The sequence below is a fragment of the Oncorhynchus keta genome, chromosome 1 (genome assembly GCF_023373465.1).
Source record: "Oncorhynchus keta strain PuntledgeMale-10-30-2019 chromosome 1, Oket_V2, whole genome shotgun sequence".
NCBI classification, from domain to species: domain Eukaryota; kingdom Metazoa; phylum Chordata; class Actinopteri; order Salmoniformes; family Salmonidae; genus Oncorhynchus; species Oncorhynchus keta.
The window spans coordinates 46,937,911-46,955,714 of NC_068421.1; the positions used below are offsets into that span (position 1 = coordinate 46,937,911).

General features: G+C 42.1%; 1 protein-coding gene across 2 annotated transcripts in view; it reads left to right on the forward strand.

The window, feature by feature from the left end:
* dock10 (dedicator of cytokinesis 10) overlaps positions 1–17,804 on the forward strand; it is a 183,613-nt gene that overhangs the window by 33,609 nt on the left and 132,200 nt on the right. The gene's annotated exons all lie outside the window — the stretch shown is intronic.

A 17,804-nucleotide genomic window follows, 5' to 3' on the forward strand; every position in this document is an offset into this window, starting at 1 on the left:
TTTTGATAATGTATATTTTAGCAGTTCCATTTACTTTGGATACTGAAGTATATTTAGAAGCAAATGTATTTTATTTCACCTTTATTTAACTACGCAAGTCGGTTAAGAACAAATTCTTATTTACAGTGACGGCCAAACCCGGACGACACTGGGCCAATTGTGCGCTGCCTTATGGGATTCCGGCCAATCACGGCCGGTTGTGATACAGCCTGGATACAACACTTTAGACTTTTGCTGGGTGACTTTCACTTTTAATTGAGTAACTTTCTATTAAGGTATCTATATTCAAGTATGACAACTGGGTACTTTCTCCACTATTTGTGTGTGTGTGTGTGTGTGTGTGGCTCATTTCATCTGTACTGAAAGCTGGTGGCACTTATTCTAACTAGCCTGGGGACCACAGCCAGCTGTTTAAATGGATCAAATGGGGAATATTGTAATACAGTATATAAGCCGACATGCATCAACGGCTATGCTAAGCAAATAAATGCTCATGCGTACGGCGGCGCAGAGATCCCCCATATGCACACAATCCTGGTGGCATGTTTTACTTTGTTCGTCGTTGTATTCTGGCACCCAGGGTCCTGGTCAGAAGTAGTGCTCTGTAAAGGTAGTAGGGTGCCATTTGGGATGAAACCTATGACTTTTGGTATCAGCATAATGAAGCCAGAAGGATGCGGGGTGAGATTTGAGTGCGTCCAAAGCGTTTCTTTCTCACTCTTTCCCTCTCTCGTTCCCTGCCGTCTTCCCAGGTGAATTCCCATTCAATCAGTGCAGAGGATGGCGCTTTAGCCGTGCAACATAGTGCACTACTTTTGACCAGAACCCTATGGGGAAACCCTATGGGCCCTGGTCAAATTGTTGCACTATGACGATAACAGGGTGCCATTTGGGACACATCCAGAGCTTGGCTTTCCTAGCCGACCCCCTAACAGTCTGGTTCTCATTACTCTTCTGTTCTCCCGGATGGAAAAAGACAAAGAGCACAGTAGCGTTGTGCTCGCTCGTCGTTCCCTGCTACTTGTTGTACTTGTAAAAGCTCCTTCTGCTACTTCTTACCACTGCAGCAGTTTACATTTCATTTGGACATTTTAGTCAGAGCGACGGACAGGCGCAACTAGGGTTAAAGTGCCTTGTTTAAGGGCACATAGACAGACTTTCGCCTTGACGCCTTGGGTATTCCAACCAGCAAACTTTAGTTTACTGGCCCAACGCTCTTAAGCGCTAGTCTACCGGCCTGCTATTGTCGTGGCTGTTGACGTTGCTGCTGTAGGTATTACTATGGCACTGCAAACTGTACTATGCTGTAGTTAGTTGCTCTGCTGCAGTTGTTATACAGATAACGACACTGGTTGACGTTGTTGTTTTCAGCGTAGTGGCTGCGGTTCTATGACAAGTTGGAACTGCGGTTGTTGTGTGTTATACGGCTGATATAACAGTAGTTATTCCTGTAGCAGTGCGGTAGTTGTCACTGCGGTGTTTACAGTTGCAGTAGCGCTCGTCTCCATATCCCTAGCTGCACTGAGTAACAGGCAAGTCTGTCCCAGGTAGGGGTTAGGAGGTCTGCTCTGCACTGGGGAGCTGGGCTGCGTCCCAAATGGCTCATATTACCTATAAAGTAGGTCAAATGTTGTGCACTAAATAGGGGATAGGGTACCTATGGGCCCTGTTCAAAACTAGTGCACTGTATAGGGAATAGGGTTCATATTTGGGTCTGGGCCCCACTGGTACTGTAAAGTAGGTCAGAGGAGCAGAGAGGAAAGAGGGGCTGAGTTTGGACCGAACCCCTGTTCCACCCCCCCCCCCCAATTCTCTATTTTGGACCTCCACGTCCCTTTCCATTCCGTACCTTGTGTGTCCCAGCATGCTCATCATTAACCCGCTTTGTCTTCCTGCTACCAGCTGATTAGCGGGAAACATGGCATAAGTTTAGATCCAAAGAAACATTTAACTCCATGTCGGACTGAGAAAGAGAGAGGGGGGGGAGAGAGAAGCTGAAATTCATATGAGAGCTGTATCCTTGGAGAGAATAAGTGGGGTGGGGTGGGGGGGGGAGACCGAAGTAGAGAAAAGAGAGGGCGTTTGTACAAGGAAGTGAAGACAGGGCCTTGTAATCTGTCTGAGCTATGTGTCGTGTGATTGCAGCAGGGTCGGGTGAGGAGGAAGGGGGGTGAACTGCCACGTGGGTGGAGGAAGTAATGAGACCCTGCCTTATCTCTGACAGTAGGGTTGTGTGTCTCCGCTCCGCCGATGTGTGTGTGTGGTGTGTGTGTGTGTGTGTGTGTGTGTGTGTGTGTGTGTGTGTGTGTGTGTGTGTGTGTGTGTGCTTGCCATGAGTGCCTTGCCATGAGTGCCTTGCCATGAGTGCCTTGCCATGCAAGTACTGTATGTCCTTATAACAGTGTTTAGTCTTGCTCGTCTCTTGTTCTCTCTGGCCTGCTGCTGTTGTAAACCCCAGTGGTACATCCCATATGGCACCCTATTCCCTATATAGTGCACTACTTTTGGGTTTTACGAAGCTAATGTCTTCATGTTTACCATGGGGCAGAAAGGCATTCAGGCAGACACAGACAGACAGACAGACAGACAGACAGACAGACAGACAGACAGACAGACAGACAGACAGACATGGTTGTGATCCCTGCCTGTCTGCTTCTGCACTACCACCACCCTCCAGGCTAGTGTATTTACCATGTCTGCTCCCCTCTCCTCTTTTCCTTCTGATGATTGTGATCTGTGGTTCTCTCCTTCTCCCCTGGTTGGGACGGCTGGGCTGGGGAGAGAGGGAGAGATTTTAACATCCTCTGTTCTCACCAACCCCTGTTCCTCTGTTACCCCCCCGCCCAGGACCTTAATTCTCCACTCAACACTAATAGTTTCTTTCCGTAAACAAACGCTCAGCGAGTTCCCTGAAATACATCTGGGTTAGGGCTCCACCTGGAGGGCGTTACAGAGAGGCTAGTTTATCTGATGTGCCCGTGCGCTCGCACACACACCAGGTTTATACATCTATCACACACGAATGCAAAGGATCCTTAGAGTGAACATAAATATAAACGTTAATTCACAATCAGTGCTATTATGACTCTCACCCCACACACACACGTACTCTCACAAAAAAATATGAACATAAAACGGGTGCATTAAAACACATACACAGACCATCACCCCCACACACAGTCTTGATCTGTGTTTGTGCATGTTGTATTGTGGGCTCGGCACTAGATGGCAATGGCAGAGTACTGTACTGACTGTACTGTAGACCATATATCACTACAACCTTCCCCCTTCTGCCCTCTTTTAGCAGAGCGGCTATAGTTTGCTATACACCCTAGTCATCACTGTTACAGGCTGGCCCCAAGTTAGCCAACGTTTCAAAAATACAACTTTCTCTGTAGAGGAAAGAAAGGGCAGAGAAATAAAGAGAAAGAAAATAGTGAGAGGGAGATGTCTGTCCACCTAGCAAGGCTATCTTCTTGTCTAATTCAAGGCTCCATTTCAGAGAACACTGGTGAGGTGTGTTATATCCGGTAATGGTAGTTTTACAGAATACATTTGGGAGGGAAGGACGACTGTGGGTTTGAAGAGCTTGCCGTCTAACATGCCACAGGTGACATCAAGGTTTGTGTGTATGCGTGTGCATGTGTGTGTGTGTGTGTGTGTGTGTGTGTGTGTGTGTGTGTGTGTGTGTGTGTGCGTATGACCTGTGTGTGTGTGTGCGTGTGTGTGTGCGTATGACCTGTGTGTGTGCGCCTGTGTGACGTGTGTGTGTGTCTCACTCACCACAACCTGTATACAGCTCACTGTGCACAACACATATATATAGTTCTATTTGTGGTGCAGAAAAAGCAGCCAGCAGCAGTGTCTAAGCAGGCTGAGAAGTTACATGTTTCAACCTTCTTTGACTTTAGGTAAAACCTAACTTGAACTCGAAGTTAAACTTAACCTCAAACTTAAACGCAAACTTGTGGAACGTGAGCTGTTATCTTCCACTCTGTTAAAGGTGTCACAAATAGCTTCTGTGTGGCACCATTCTTTACCGACTGAGCTTGCAACGCCAAGGGTTGCAGGTTTGCTTCCCGCTGGGGCCACCCATCTGTAAAATGGATAAAAGAGCCTGCTACAAATGTAACATAATAATAATACTACTGTTATAATAATACTATTACAGTATTCCACTATATTATGATTTTTAAGACATTAATTATCTAAGCACATACTTTACAAAGTAAACCTACTCAGGTCTCTCTCACGAGCCTGTCACCCGTGTCTGCGGCCTGAGTGAAATGTTACTTCCTGATCCTGAGAGTGGTTAAAGCTGAAGGAGAGAAAGAAAGAAATAAAGGGAAAGAAAGAAAGGGAGAGAGAGAGTGGAGATGGAGAAAGAGCAGGAGAAAGGGAGCGAGCGTGACCTTTTGTGCCCCTGCAGTGCCCTGTCAGAGACCCAGAGGCCAAAGCAGAAGTTTGCCATTGAGAATTCCCAGCTCTGAGTGGCAGCATCCTGTTGAGGTCGTCATGGCAACAGCACATGTTTTCCCCATGTAAACCCCAGCCCCCCCTTGCCACATCAACCCATCGTGCGATGACTCACACACACTGACTCTGCGTTCCGAATGGCACCATATTCACTACATAGTGCGCTACTTCTGCAAAAGCAGTGCACTATATAGGGAATAGGGTGTCATTGAGCCTTGAGTCTGCAGACGGCAGTCCAGGCAGGGCCTCCCATTCACTGCAACCAGAGAGCATGAAGACTGGAGACTAGGGAGGGGAGAGAGCTTAATCACATCAGGGGGTTAACACAAACACACACCCTCTCTAACTCTCTCACACACACACAAACCCTCACTCACTTATACACACACAGTACTGCTAAAGTCTATTCGGTCTGTGCCACCATTTGGGCTACACAATCCAGTTAAGCTGGGAGTGCTTTGGTTATTGTGGTTGTGCTGTGGAGCCAGGGCCAAGCCGGGCAGCTGTAACACGTTAAATCCACGTTGGAGACAACCTTGTTTCTATTCAATGTGATGACTGTTGTAACCCTACTGGGAATCATACAAGTTGCACACACGCACAAGCTTACACACACTAACTCAGCAGCGGTTTATTTTCCTCATTATGTGTAAAGAGAGAGAGAGAGAGAGAGAGAGAGAGAGAGAGAGAGAGAGAGAGAGAGAGAGAGAGAGAGAGAGAGAGAGAGAGAGAGAGAGAGAGAGAGAGAGAGAGAGAGAGAGAGAGAGAGAGAGAGAGAGAGAGAGAGAGAGAGAGAGAGAGACCTGTAATGTGTGTGTCAAGCTAAAACCCTCACATTAACCCGTGTTATTTATTGATGCTCCTTCTAACCCGCACTAACAGAAGGAGATAGAGAGGTGGGTGTGTTTACAGTACTGTGTTTCTATTTACCTCTCAAGAAGGCATTGTGATTTCAATGGTTCTTTCTCCATTCGGGTTGGTTTTGTACTGTTAAATTGAACTGCGTTTCCTGCACTCATTTGAGATCATTTCCACACTGCCGTGTAGGCCTGCACGATATTGGCAATAAAATATAGGCCTTATTTTTAACCAAATGTTGCAATTGCGATTTGACTTGCGATTTAGATCAAAACACTTGGGTGAACTGTTGGAATCATGGAAATGGAATGATGATGATAATAGTGAGCACTTTGAATGCAGTGTTGTTTGAGATGACAACAAATGAAAATGCCAGGGAGGAGTTATTGTGACATGGTAGGAATGAAAGTATTGGTCAGTGTTTCCTAGGGGACCCTATAATCTTCAGGTACGTTAAATGTTTTCTTTTAGCTACTTGTCATGGAATATTCTAATCAAGTGAGAAAGACTTTGTCATTTCTTCAAACAATCATCTTTGTTCAATATCGATTAATTATTGCAAAAATGAGACTGGTCAACCCAACCGTCTTGACTGTATGTTCTTAACCCTAACAACCTGGCTTAGTTTCCCAGATGCAATAATGATTTTGAGACAATGAGCGATTGTTCTACTCCTAAGCTACCTCTAGTGAAACACATTCTTGTCTATGTAATGCAGTCTTTAACTCATTTGTCAGCTCAAGCCATCTCCGGTGACCGTACGCCCAGATTAGCTGCAGGGGACTAGAGTGGAGACCATAAAAACAGACACTAGTAGGACAGAAATGTCTTACTATTAGTTAAGTATTAATCGCTAACTATTTATATCAAACAAATATATCATTTTTCTCTCAAGAAACTCAGTTTCTTCTAGAAAAATTCAGGATTGTAAAATATACATTTAAACTAACATAATACATCTGTCTGATGCCTGACATTTCGTCCATGGTTAACAACCTTCCTCTTGGGTTGCTGAGGTGTAGAGAGGTGCGTACTGGCGGCAGAGAAGGCAGGAGCAGGAGAGCGAAAACTGATTTACAGCGGTGTTGTTTAATATCCATAAACCACCGTCAACAGAACAATACAAATAAATGGGTCAAACAAAACCCGGTAAATACCAGCATACCGTTGCATAAGCACTACAAGAAACAATTACCGACCAGGACATGGGGGGGTTAAATACACAACATGTGATTGATGGAATTGGAACCAGGTGTGATGGAGGACAAAACAAAAACAATGGAAAATGAAAAGTGGATCAGCGATGGCTAGAAGGTTGGTGATTTCGACCGCCGAACGCCACCCGAACAAGGAGAGGGACCAACTTTGGCGGAAGTCGTGACATGAGCTTAATACCGTCTTTATCAAAACACAATCTGATAAATGGCATATATTACAATCAACTTGGAACATAATCAAACCCATAAAATGAACATCACACACAAGCTTCATTACAACAGATAGGACAGTCATCACGCTGGCACCACGCACAAAGGTAGGGGTCAGCATGATACGAATGTCCACCCCATTTTAGAACCCTTCCTACACCAGTGACAGACACCCCTCTCTGGGCACCTTGTCCACACAGTGTAGAACATGAGCTCATCATCTGGGTCCTTATTAGATGATTTTTGATTTTTCAACGCCGATACCGATTTAAATAACTCAAAGTGTTGGAGAAGAAAGTAAAAGTGCAATATGTGCCATGTAAAAAAAGCTAACGTTGAGGTTCCTTGCTCAGAACATGAGAACATATGAAAGCTGTTGGTTCCTTTTAACATAAGTCTTCAATATTCCCAGTTAAGAAGTTTTAGGTTGTAGTTATTATAGGACTATTTCTCTCTATACCATTTGTATTTCATATACCTATGACTATTGGATGTTCTTATAGGCACTATAGTATTGCCAGCCTAATCTCGGGAGTTGATAGGCTTGAAGTCATAAACAGCGCTGTGCTTCAAGCATTGCGAAGAGCTGCTGGCAAACGTAGGAAAGTGCTGTTTGAATGAATGCTTACGAGCCTGTTGCTGCCTACCACCACTCAGTCAGACAGCTCTATCAAATCATATAATTAATTATAATATAATAACACACAGAAATACGAGCCTTAGGTCATTAATATGGTAGAATCTGGAAACTATCATTTCGAAAACAAAACGTTTATTCTTTCAGTGAAATACCGTTCCGTATTTTATCGAACGGGTAGCATCCATAAGTCTAAATATTGCTATTACATTGCGCAACCTTCAATGTTATGTCATAATTATGTAAAATTCTGGCAAATTAATTACGATCTTTGTTAGGAAGAAATGGTCTTCACACAGGTTTAAAAATATATATACTTCTGTGTATTGATTTTAAGAAAGACATGGATGTTTATGGTTAGGTACATTCGTGCAAAGATTGTGCTTTTATTAAATCATCCCCCGTTTGACGAAGTAGGCTGTGATACAATGATAAATGAACATGCACCGCATTGATTTTATGCAACGCAGGACAAGCTAGTTAACCTAGTAAAATCATCAACCATGTGTAGTTAACTAGTGATTATGTGACGATTGACCGTTTTTTTTATAAGATAAGTTTAATGCTAGCTAGCAACTTACCGTGGCTCTTTGCTGCACTCGCGCAGTCTACTCGTGGAGTGCAATGTAATCGGCCATAATCGGTGTCCACAAATGCAGATTACCGATTCGGCCATGCCGATTAATTGGCCAACCTCTAGTCCTTATGCCCTTATGCTCAGAATTGGGGTCCTCATCAGACATGTAGTCAGGAATAGGGAATAGTTCAGGGAAATCATTCAGTTTCCAAAAACCCTGTGAATTATCCAATCCAGAATGACATTGCTCAGTGATTCTCATGTTCTGTCACTAAAAAATCCCTCAATTTAACACACATCAATACTGGCAGAATGTACATTTATATCAACCTACAATAAAATTATCCTATAATTCCAGTATTTAACTTTCTCATCACAATTATAATTCCAGAGCAGTATCTTAATGCATTCTTAGCCTAAATTACTATACATTTAGCAGTGTGTAGACCTCCTCAATTAACCTGATACCCCAAATAAACAGTCTAAATCAATTATGGGCAGTTGACCATGGGCCATCCACTTTGAACTGTGAAGATCTGAAGAAGAAAAAAAAAATACAGGCGATTGTGTGCCGTGAAAGGGAGGGGGGGCTCCCTTTCACGGCACACAATCGCCTGTATTATTTTTTCAATGTCTCACCTGAGCCCCACCACAACTCCTACTATGTCTTATCCATTTGCCTTTGGAACAGATCTTGCTCTATGCTCACCCCACATGGACTTCTGTTGCACTCCTGAGAGAGAAATGCATGAGAGAATAGGCCGTTGATAGCTTCAACTGGATGCTGTACACCAGTTGCTGGCTCGGACTCAGGTCCCTCGATACAAGTGCCTCAGCAGGCTCAACCTCAGCTGGCTCGACGGGTTTCAGCGGGCTCGACGGGTTTCAGCGGGCTCGACGGGTTTCAGCGGGCTCGACGGGTTTCAGCGGGCTCGACGGGTTTCAGCTGGCTCGACGGGTTTCAGCGGGCTCGACAGGCTGCCAGGTTTCCCCATTGTTTCTGTTGCTGTTTCATGTCGGTGCGCTGTTCGTGTTTCTTGTTTTGTTAATTTATTAAATGTATTCACTCCCTGAACTTGCTTCCCAACTCTCAGCGTACATCGTTACACAGGGTCAGGATATTATCCCGATCATCCAGCAGACCCAATCAGGTGAGATTTGTATTGAAGAAAAAAATAAAATAAACGCAACAATACACTCCTTCATATATCACTCGATACATTCCTACATATCACTCTAGCTCCAAAAACCTCAAAAGACTGGTAATTCACCATGTAAGTCATGTGTAAAAACAACACTGCAAATCAAATTTGAATTACTACCCTTAATAACTCCATAAAAACATATTCAAGGGCAGGCCTCTCTTTACCCTGTGGACTGAATCACAAATAGGGCTATGAACTATAAACCTCTATATAATTATCAGTATTACAAATGTCCTTAAATTCATCATCCAATGTCTCTCGGCTTTCCAGTGAGGGCGATCAAACCACACTAGAAAGTAAAGACAGAGGTCAGAGGTCATTCAAACCCTTCAAATAATTGTTTCTTTCTCTATTAGATGAACTATGTAAAAGCAGTCAAACGTTTCATACATTTCGTATCCCAGTTTCTTCAGTACATTTCTTATCAAAATAATTCACGTGTTCAATTCAAACTCAGAAAATAAAAACTTCTGAAAGTTCCATGCTTGTGCCCCTTTAAAATACATCTCCTCTAACCCATGAAAAACCCAATAAAACCAAATGAAATAACATTTAGCTAGTGTCTAGTTTTCTAACTCTTAAGCAATCCAAACGATTCAAATTCGAAATTCTTACTTTCCAATTAATTTACTTTCCTTTGTTTGCCTTCACTAGTCTTCATCTCTATTTCCTTTAACTCAGCAAGCCCTCTATAATCTCCGCTATACTCTTCCTCTGTTTTTCCGTCTAACGTTACTTTACCAGGTGAAAAAAAAAATGATATTCAAAACAAACAGATCTTCTGTCCACAGGGAGGCCACTTTAATTACTATGTTATCTCTTGTTTCGCTGGTTGTACTTTGTTTCTTTGCCTTTTTACGCCCATAACAAATTCACTATGTATTGTATCAACACAGAGCCCTCAAATGTACACCTTTAGTGATTACATTTAAATGCAGCATGTTGCAAAGTTTGACTCTTGGTAAACATCATTTGTGCTCTCACCCATATATACTGCCAATTTGAATATGTCACCTAATATCCACTGTCCTTGATTCTTACAAAGATTTTTCAACCCCAAAATCTGCTAAGGAGCAGGGTTGATCCAAGCTCTCTAACCTCACAAAATGTAATACTTTTCTTGCCTCAAAGAAGCAGTCAAGCACCCAAGCTAACTGGCTAAAGTTGGCTAGCTTGCTAGTTAACTTTACTTCCAGACACAAACAAGAGAACACATCTTATACGTCATCATGCATGATGGACACGTCTCCCTGACAGGAATGCTATGCCCTTAGTTTGAAGATGTAATCCGGAGACAGATGTTTTCTCCATCTCTTTTGCTATCATAATCTAATTCATCAATTAATCTCCTTGGGAGTTAAAGTGACAAGGAAATATTCAAATTTGTTTCAGGAAAACTTTGTTGCTCTTGCAGACAGTTTGAAACAATCTTTTACTTTTTAGAATTTGCTACCTCTTTATCTTATTGGAAGGATTAATATCATTAAAATGAATGTGTTGCCTAAATGTTTATATTTATTTCAATGTTTACCCATTTTTATTCCAAAATCCTTTTTTTAATTCACTGTATCAAACATTCATGTATTTTATGTGGGATGGCAGGGTACCACGGATTGGTAGAAAACATTTACAGAAGCCTAAGGCATTGGGTAGTTTAGCTCTACAACATTTTCAGACATACTATTGGGCTACAAATTTCAGAGCTCTTTTGTACTGGCTGCAGACTGGTCCTACTGGCCCTAGACCACTCTGGGTCCAGATGGAGTCTGAATCATGTAAACCTGCTGCACTTTCTGCTGTGTTGTGCTCGTCTCTCTCAGTGTCCCTAGGCAAAAGGTGTGTCAACCCAATTGTAAAGCAGTCTCTTAAAATTTGGAATCAATTTAGTTTAGCCTTTAGCCTCCGAGGCTTTTCTCTCAGGCCCAATCAATCAGAACCTTTTATTTCCTCCATCTTTGAATGATGGGGCTTTTGCCATCTGGCACTCACTAGGCCTTTCCTCATTAGCCCAAATATTATTTTATGATACATTTACCTCTTTTGCTCAGCTACAGGAAAAGTTCAACCTCCCCCAATCCCACTTTTTCCGCTATCTCCAGACTAGGAACTTTGTCAGAGCTAACACCCCTGAATTTTCCCACAGGCCTTGCGAAATACAGCTATAGAGATCATCTTTGAGCTGAACAAGCTTCCTAGGAGCTCAAATTCAGATGTATATGCAATCATTAGTGACTTACAGAACCATTCTTTGGTGCCTTTAAAGACTCGATGGGAATAGGATTTGGGGGAGGAACTTGGGGAAGACTCCTGGGAATCTGTGCTGCACAGGGTGCATTCGTCCTCTTTTAGCACTAGACACAGCCTCATTCAATTCTCTGAATATTCTCTGATTTTGATCCTACATGTGTCCGATATAAAACGGAACCAGCCACACTTTTGCATATGTTTTGGGGCTGTCATAAACTGTCATGTTTCTGGGAATTAATAGTTAAATGTTTTTCTGATATATATGACACTGTTATAGATCCGTCTCCCCTTACAGCCCTTTTTGGAGTACTGACCATAGGTACCCCCCTGTCAAGAATCCAGTTGGACACTGTTGCTTATACAACTCTTTTAGCTAGACGGCTAATACTACAGAACTGGAAGATGGTAGCTCCCCCATCTTATAAATGTTGGGTGAGAGATGTCTTGTGCTCTCTGAAACTAGAAAAAATGTAATTCAATATATGTGGGAACCCCAAATAAGACCGGAATGGCTTGGTCTCCATTCCGGTCTTATTTTAAACAGTCCATCCTCTCATTCACATGTTTTTTTTAAATAAGTCTGTATTTGACTCCCCTGTGACTTAAGGGTTGGATGAGGGGGGGGGTTGCATTAAGTTTGATTTGCCTATTGATTGTGACCTGCGGATGCCTTGTTCATCTTGCCCGGTCACAGACTAAAATGTGAGCTTTTGCACTGTTTTTTAAAATGTATTTTTTAAACATTTTGTTCACGCTTACATAAAATTATTATTATATATATTTTTCTTTTAAAGCATTGTAAACTTTATTTTTGGTCCAGTGGATGGTCGGTCTGTGGTCATGACTGTCTGTGAGTGGTTGCATTTCTCCACCCTTATCCCTTGACTGTTTACAGGAACAATGGTGAGGTGTTTGCTCTGTCCCTGTACTATAGATTGCCCTTTAACCTTTGTAGCCTTCTGCCCGGTGTGTTTAACTTGCCCCCATCCAAAATAATAATAATTATGACTATTAACTTCTTGCGTCGAGCCATCCCGGATCCGGTATCGTGACTGCAGCCTCAAGCTCATTACCATAACGCAACGTTAACTATTCATGAAAATCGCAAATGAAATGAAATTAATCTATTTGCTCTCAAGCTTAGCCTTTTGTTAACAACACTGTCATCTCAGATTTTCAAAATATGCTTCTCAACCATTGCAAAACAAGCATTTGTGTAACAGTATTGATGGCTAACATAGCATTTAGCATTAGCATTCAGCAGGCAACATTTACACAAAAAAACAGAAAAGCATTCAAATAAAATAATTTACCTTTGAAGAACTTCAGATGTTTTCAATGAGGAGACTCTCAGATAGCAAATGTTCAGTTTTTCCTGAAAGATTATTTGTTTAGGACAAATCGCTCCGTTTTCTGCGTCACGTTTAGCTACGAAAAAAAACCTGTATCCAGGATTGTGTAAATCTATCAGCAAGCTCATTAGCATAACACAACGTTAACTATTCATGAAAATCGCAAATGAAATGAAATTAATCTATTTGCTCTCAAGCTTAGCCTTTTGTTAACAACACTGTCATCTCAGATTTTCAAAATATGCTTCTCAACCATTGCAAAACAAGTCAAGCATTTGTGTAACAGTATTGATGGCTAACGTACCATTTAGCGTTAGCATTCAGGCAACATTTTCCACAAAAACCATAAAAGCATTCAAATAAAATAATTTACCTTTGAAGAACTTCAGATGTTTTCAATGAGGAGACTCTGTTAGATAGCAAATGTTCCGTTTTTACAAAAAATATTATTGGTGTCGACTAATCGCTCCGTTTTGTTCATCACGTTTGGTTTAAGGAAAAAAAAACTGCAAACTTTTTTCCAAATTAACTCCATAATATTGACAGAAACATGGCAAACGATGTTTAGAATCAATCCTCAAGGTGTTTTTCACATATCTATCGACGATAAAATCCATCATGGCAGTTTACTTTCAATTCTGAAGAAATGGAACGCGCATGGACCTACAGATTACGCACACAGGACACCGGGCGGGACATCAGGTAAATGTAGTCTCTTATGGTCAATCTTCCAATGATATGCCTACAAACACGTCAAAATGCTGCAGACACCTTGGAGAAACGACAGAAAGGGCAGGCTCATTCCTGGCGCCATTCACAGCCATATAAGGAGACATTGGAACACAGCGCCTTCAGAATCCGGGGCATTTCCTGTATGAAACTTCATCTTGGTTTCGCCTGTTGCATTAGTTCTGTGGCACGCACAGATAATATCTTTGCAGTTTTGGAGACATCAGAGTTGTGTCTTTCCAAGGCTGTCAATTCCATGCATAGTCGAGCATCTTTTCGTGACAAAATATTGCGCTTAAAACGGGCACGTCTTTTTATCCAATAATGGATGGACACAGCGCCCCCATAGGTTCAAGAGGTTAATATTACATAGAACATGTGCTGTAAAGTTACCTTTTTTTCATCTTTAACATTTATTGAACAATGATGGTTTTCACTACTTTTAACCAGGGCCTCTGGTCAAAAGTAGTGGGGAACCAAAGAGGTGCACATTTTAGTTTTTGCCACAGTGCTACGCACTTGATTCCATTAATTAACTCATCATTAAACCTTTGAATAGTGGAATCAGGTGTGTAGTGCTAGAGGGCAATAACTCAAATGTGCCCCTCTTTGGGTCTCCATGACCAGGATTAAGAGACACTGATGTAGGGACGCTGCCAGAGGCTGTGGCCCAGTCCAAAAACAACTCCCTGCTCTCTAGGCTCCTGCACTTCACAGACAATAAATCCAGAAGAATTGAATTGGTATACACAGCAAACTGGTTTTCTGCTGAGGGGAGGAGAGGGGGAGAGAAGGAGCCTCCTCTCACTTTGTGGTGGAGGAAAGCTGATTAGATTGGTTGGTAGAGAGAGCAGCAGTATACTGTATTGTGCATTTTCTATATGCAGAATTATTCATCCAGCACTTAGTGTAATATATTGTGATGTGGTGATTACAAATCAAATTAAAATCAGATTGTATTAGTCACATGCTTTGAATACTTACAAGCCCTTAACCAACAATGCAGTATTAATAAGAAAATAGAGTAAAATAAAAAAAGTAACACAATCAAACAACAATGAGGCTATATACAGGGGGTAATACGAGGGGTACTGCGAAATGCAGCAGTGTCAAAACAAAGGGGGGGGGGTCAATGCAATAGGTGGCCATTTGATTAATTATTCAGTCTAATGTCTTGGGGGTAGAAGCTGTTAGAGCCTTTTGGACCTAGACTTGGCGCTCCGGTACCGCTTGCCGTGCGGTAGCAGAGAGAACAGTCTATGACTTGGGTGACTTGACTCTTTGACAATTATTTTGTGCGCGTCTCTCTGTGTGGAGTAAAGGGAAGCTTTAGCCTACAGCTCCGCAGTCTGATGTTAGTTACCATAGCAATGATGGGGAGAGCTCTACTTTCCCCGGTGGCGGCGTGGCCCTCTGACATCTGGTAGAAATGAGGTAAAATGGATTAAGTTAGCCTCCATTAGTATCCCCAGCCACTGTGAGCTCTGCTTCTGGATCAGCATGTTTTTGTTTGGCCTTATACAGCTCCTTGAGTACGTTCTTAGTGCCAGCGTCGGTTTGTGGTGGTAAATAGACGGCTATGAAAAATATAGATGAAAACTCTCTTGGTAGATAGTGTGGTCTACAGCTTATTATCAGGTACTCTACCTCAGGTGAGCAATACCTCGAGACTACCTTAATATTAGACATCGCGCATCAGTTGATATTGACAAATAGACACACACCCCCACCCCTTGTCTTACCGGACTTCTGTCCTGCCGATGCACGGAAAACCCAGCCAACTGTATATTATCTTTGTTGTCATTCATGACTCGGTGAAACATAAGATATTCCATTTTCCAGTAATACAGTGCATTCGGAAAGTATTCAGACCCCTTGACTAAAATGTATTAAATAGTTTTTTCCCTCATCAATCTACACACAATACCCAATAATGACAAAGTAAAAAAAGGTCTTTGTTTTATCTTGCAAATGTATTACAAAAAAATATATATATATATCACCCTTTACTCAGTACTCTGTTGAAGCACCTTTGGCAGCGAGGATTTCATCAAGGATCTCTGTGTCTGAGGTCCCTTGACCCTACTCTTGACTACTCTTCCAGGCCCTGCTGCTAAAAAATATCCCCGCAGCATGACCATGCCACCGTGCTTCACCGTTGGGATGGTTTTGGCCAGGTGTTGAGCGGTGCCTGGTTTTCTCCAGAGGTGATGCTTGGCATTCAGGGCAAAGAGTTCAACCTTGGTTTCATCAGACCAGATAATCTTGTTTGTCATAGTCTGAGAGTCCTTTAGGTGCCTTTTGGCAAACTCCAAGCGGCCTGTCATGTGCCTTTTACTGTGGAGTGGCTTCCGTCTGGTAGAGTGCATAAATGCCTGATTGGTGGAGTGCTGCAGAGATGGGAGAACCTCTCAGAAGGACAACCATCTCCACAAAATAATTTGGGAGCTCTGTCAGAGTGACCATCGGGTTCTTGGTCACCTCCCTGACCAAGGACCTTCTCCCCCGATTACTCAGCTTGGCCGGGCGGCCAGCTCTAGGAAGAGTCTTGGTGGTTACAAACTTCTTTCAGTTATGGCCACTGTGTTTTTGGGGACCTTCAATGCTGCAGCAATTTGTTGGTACCCTTCCCCAGATCTGTGCCTCGACATAATTCGGTCTCTGCGCTCTACCCACAATTGTGGGACCTTATACAGATACCTTATGCCTTTCAAAATCATGTCCAATCAATTGAATTTACCACGGGTGGACATGATTCAAGTTGTAGAAACTTCTCTAGGATGGTCAATGGAAGCAGGACGTACCTGAGCTCAAAAGGTCTGAATACTTATTTAAGTACGGTATATAAATACGGTTTATGTTTTTTACTTTTCATAAATGTGCAAAAGTTTCTAAAAAACTGTTTTCGCTTTGTCATTATGGGATATTTTGTGTAGATTGATGAGGAAATGGTTTTATTTAATCCATTGGGAATGAGTAAACTCTTAATGTGCGTATGGGCTTTTTGAATGAATCATCACCTTAGAAAGCACTGTCATTTCATTGTGTTAGGCTTTGGAACAACATCCACAACTGCCATGTTTTCCACTTAGATTCAACCTGTTGTTGAACAGGTGTTCTGCTAACGGAACACAGCCAGTGAAATTGCAGAGCGCCCAATTCAAAAACAGAAATACTCATAATAAAAATTCCGAAAACATACAGGTGTTATACATTGGCTTAAAGATAAACATCTTGTTAATCCAACCGCTGTGTCAGATTTCAAAAAGGCTTTATGGCAAAAGCAAACCATGCGATTATCTAAGAACAGCGCCCAGCAGACAAATCCTTACAAACAGTAACCAGCCAAGTAGAGGAGTAACAAAAGTCAGAAATAGCGATAAAATGAATCACTTACCTTTGATGATCTTCATATGGTTGCCCTCACAAGACTCCATGTTACACAATAAATGTTATTTTTGTTTGATTAAAGTCCCTCTTTATGTCCAAAAACCTTAGTTTTGTTGGTGCGCTTTGTTCAGTAATCCATTAACACAAAGTGCGGTCACAGCAGGCAGACGACAAATCAAAAAAGTACCATAAAAGTTCGTAGAAACATGTCAAACGATGTTTATAGTCAATCCTCGGGTTATTTTTGTCATAAATAATCGATCATATTTCAACCGGACAATATCTCTGTCAATAGAAAAGGAAAAACAAGAGAGGCACGCTCCCGGTCAAGCACCGAACATATGTCTGGAAATTTCTACTGTCCTCTCATTGAAAGTGGTGTTTCTCCCTAATTTTTTAGAGTAAAAGCCTGAAATAATGCCTAAAGTCTGGCCACATGTAGTGGAAGCCATAGTGACCGTGAACTGGGTCATAAGTCTTTGTATGGTGGATAGGCTTTCAATGGAAAAACAGCCATTTCAAAATAATAATAATAAAATAAGCACTTCCTGGATGGATTCTCCTCAGGTTTTCGCCTACCATATCAGTTCTGTTATAGTCACAGACATTATTTTAACAGTTGTGGAATCTTTAGAGTGTTTTCTATCAAAATATACCAATTATATGCATACCCCAACTTCTGCGCCTGAGTATCAGGCAGTTTACTTTGGGCACCTCATTCATCCAAACTACTCAATACTGCCACCGGTCCCAGAATGGTTAAACCTCTTTCTTCAAATGGATCAATCACAGTGAGGTGATTTTTGATGGAATTTGCATTAATGTCAGACTGGTCAGAGGGACAATATAGCCCAATATAGAGTACCAGGCCATTAGGACTTGATGGTTGTCAGTGAGTTGGGTACT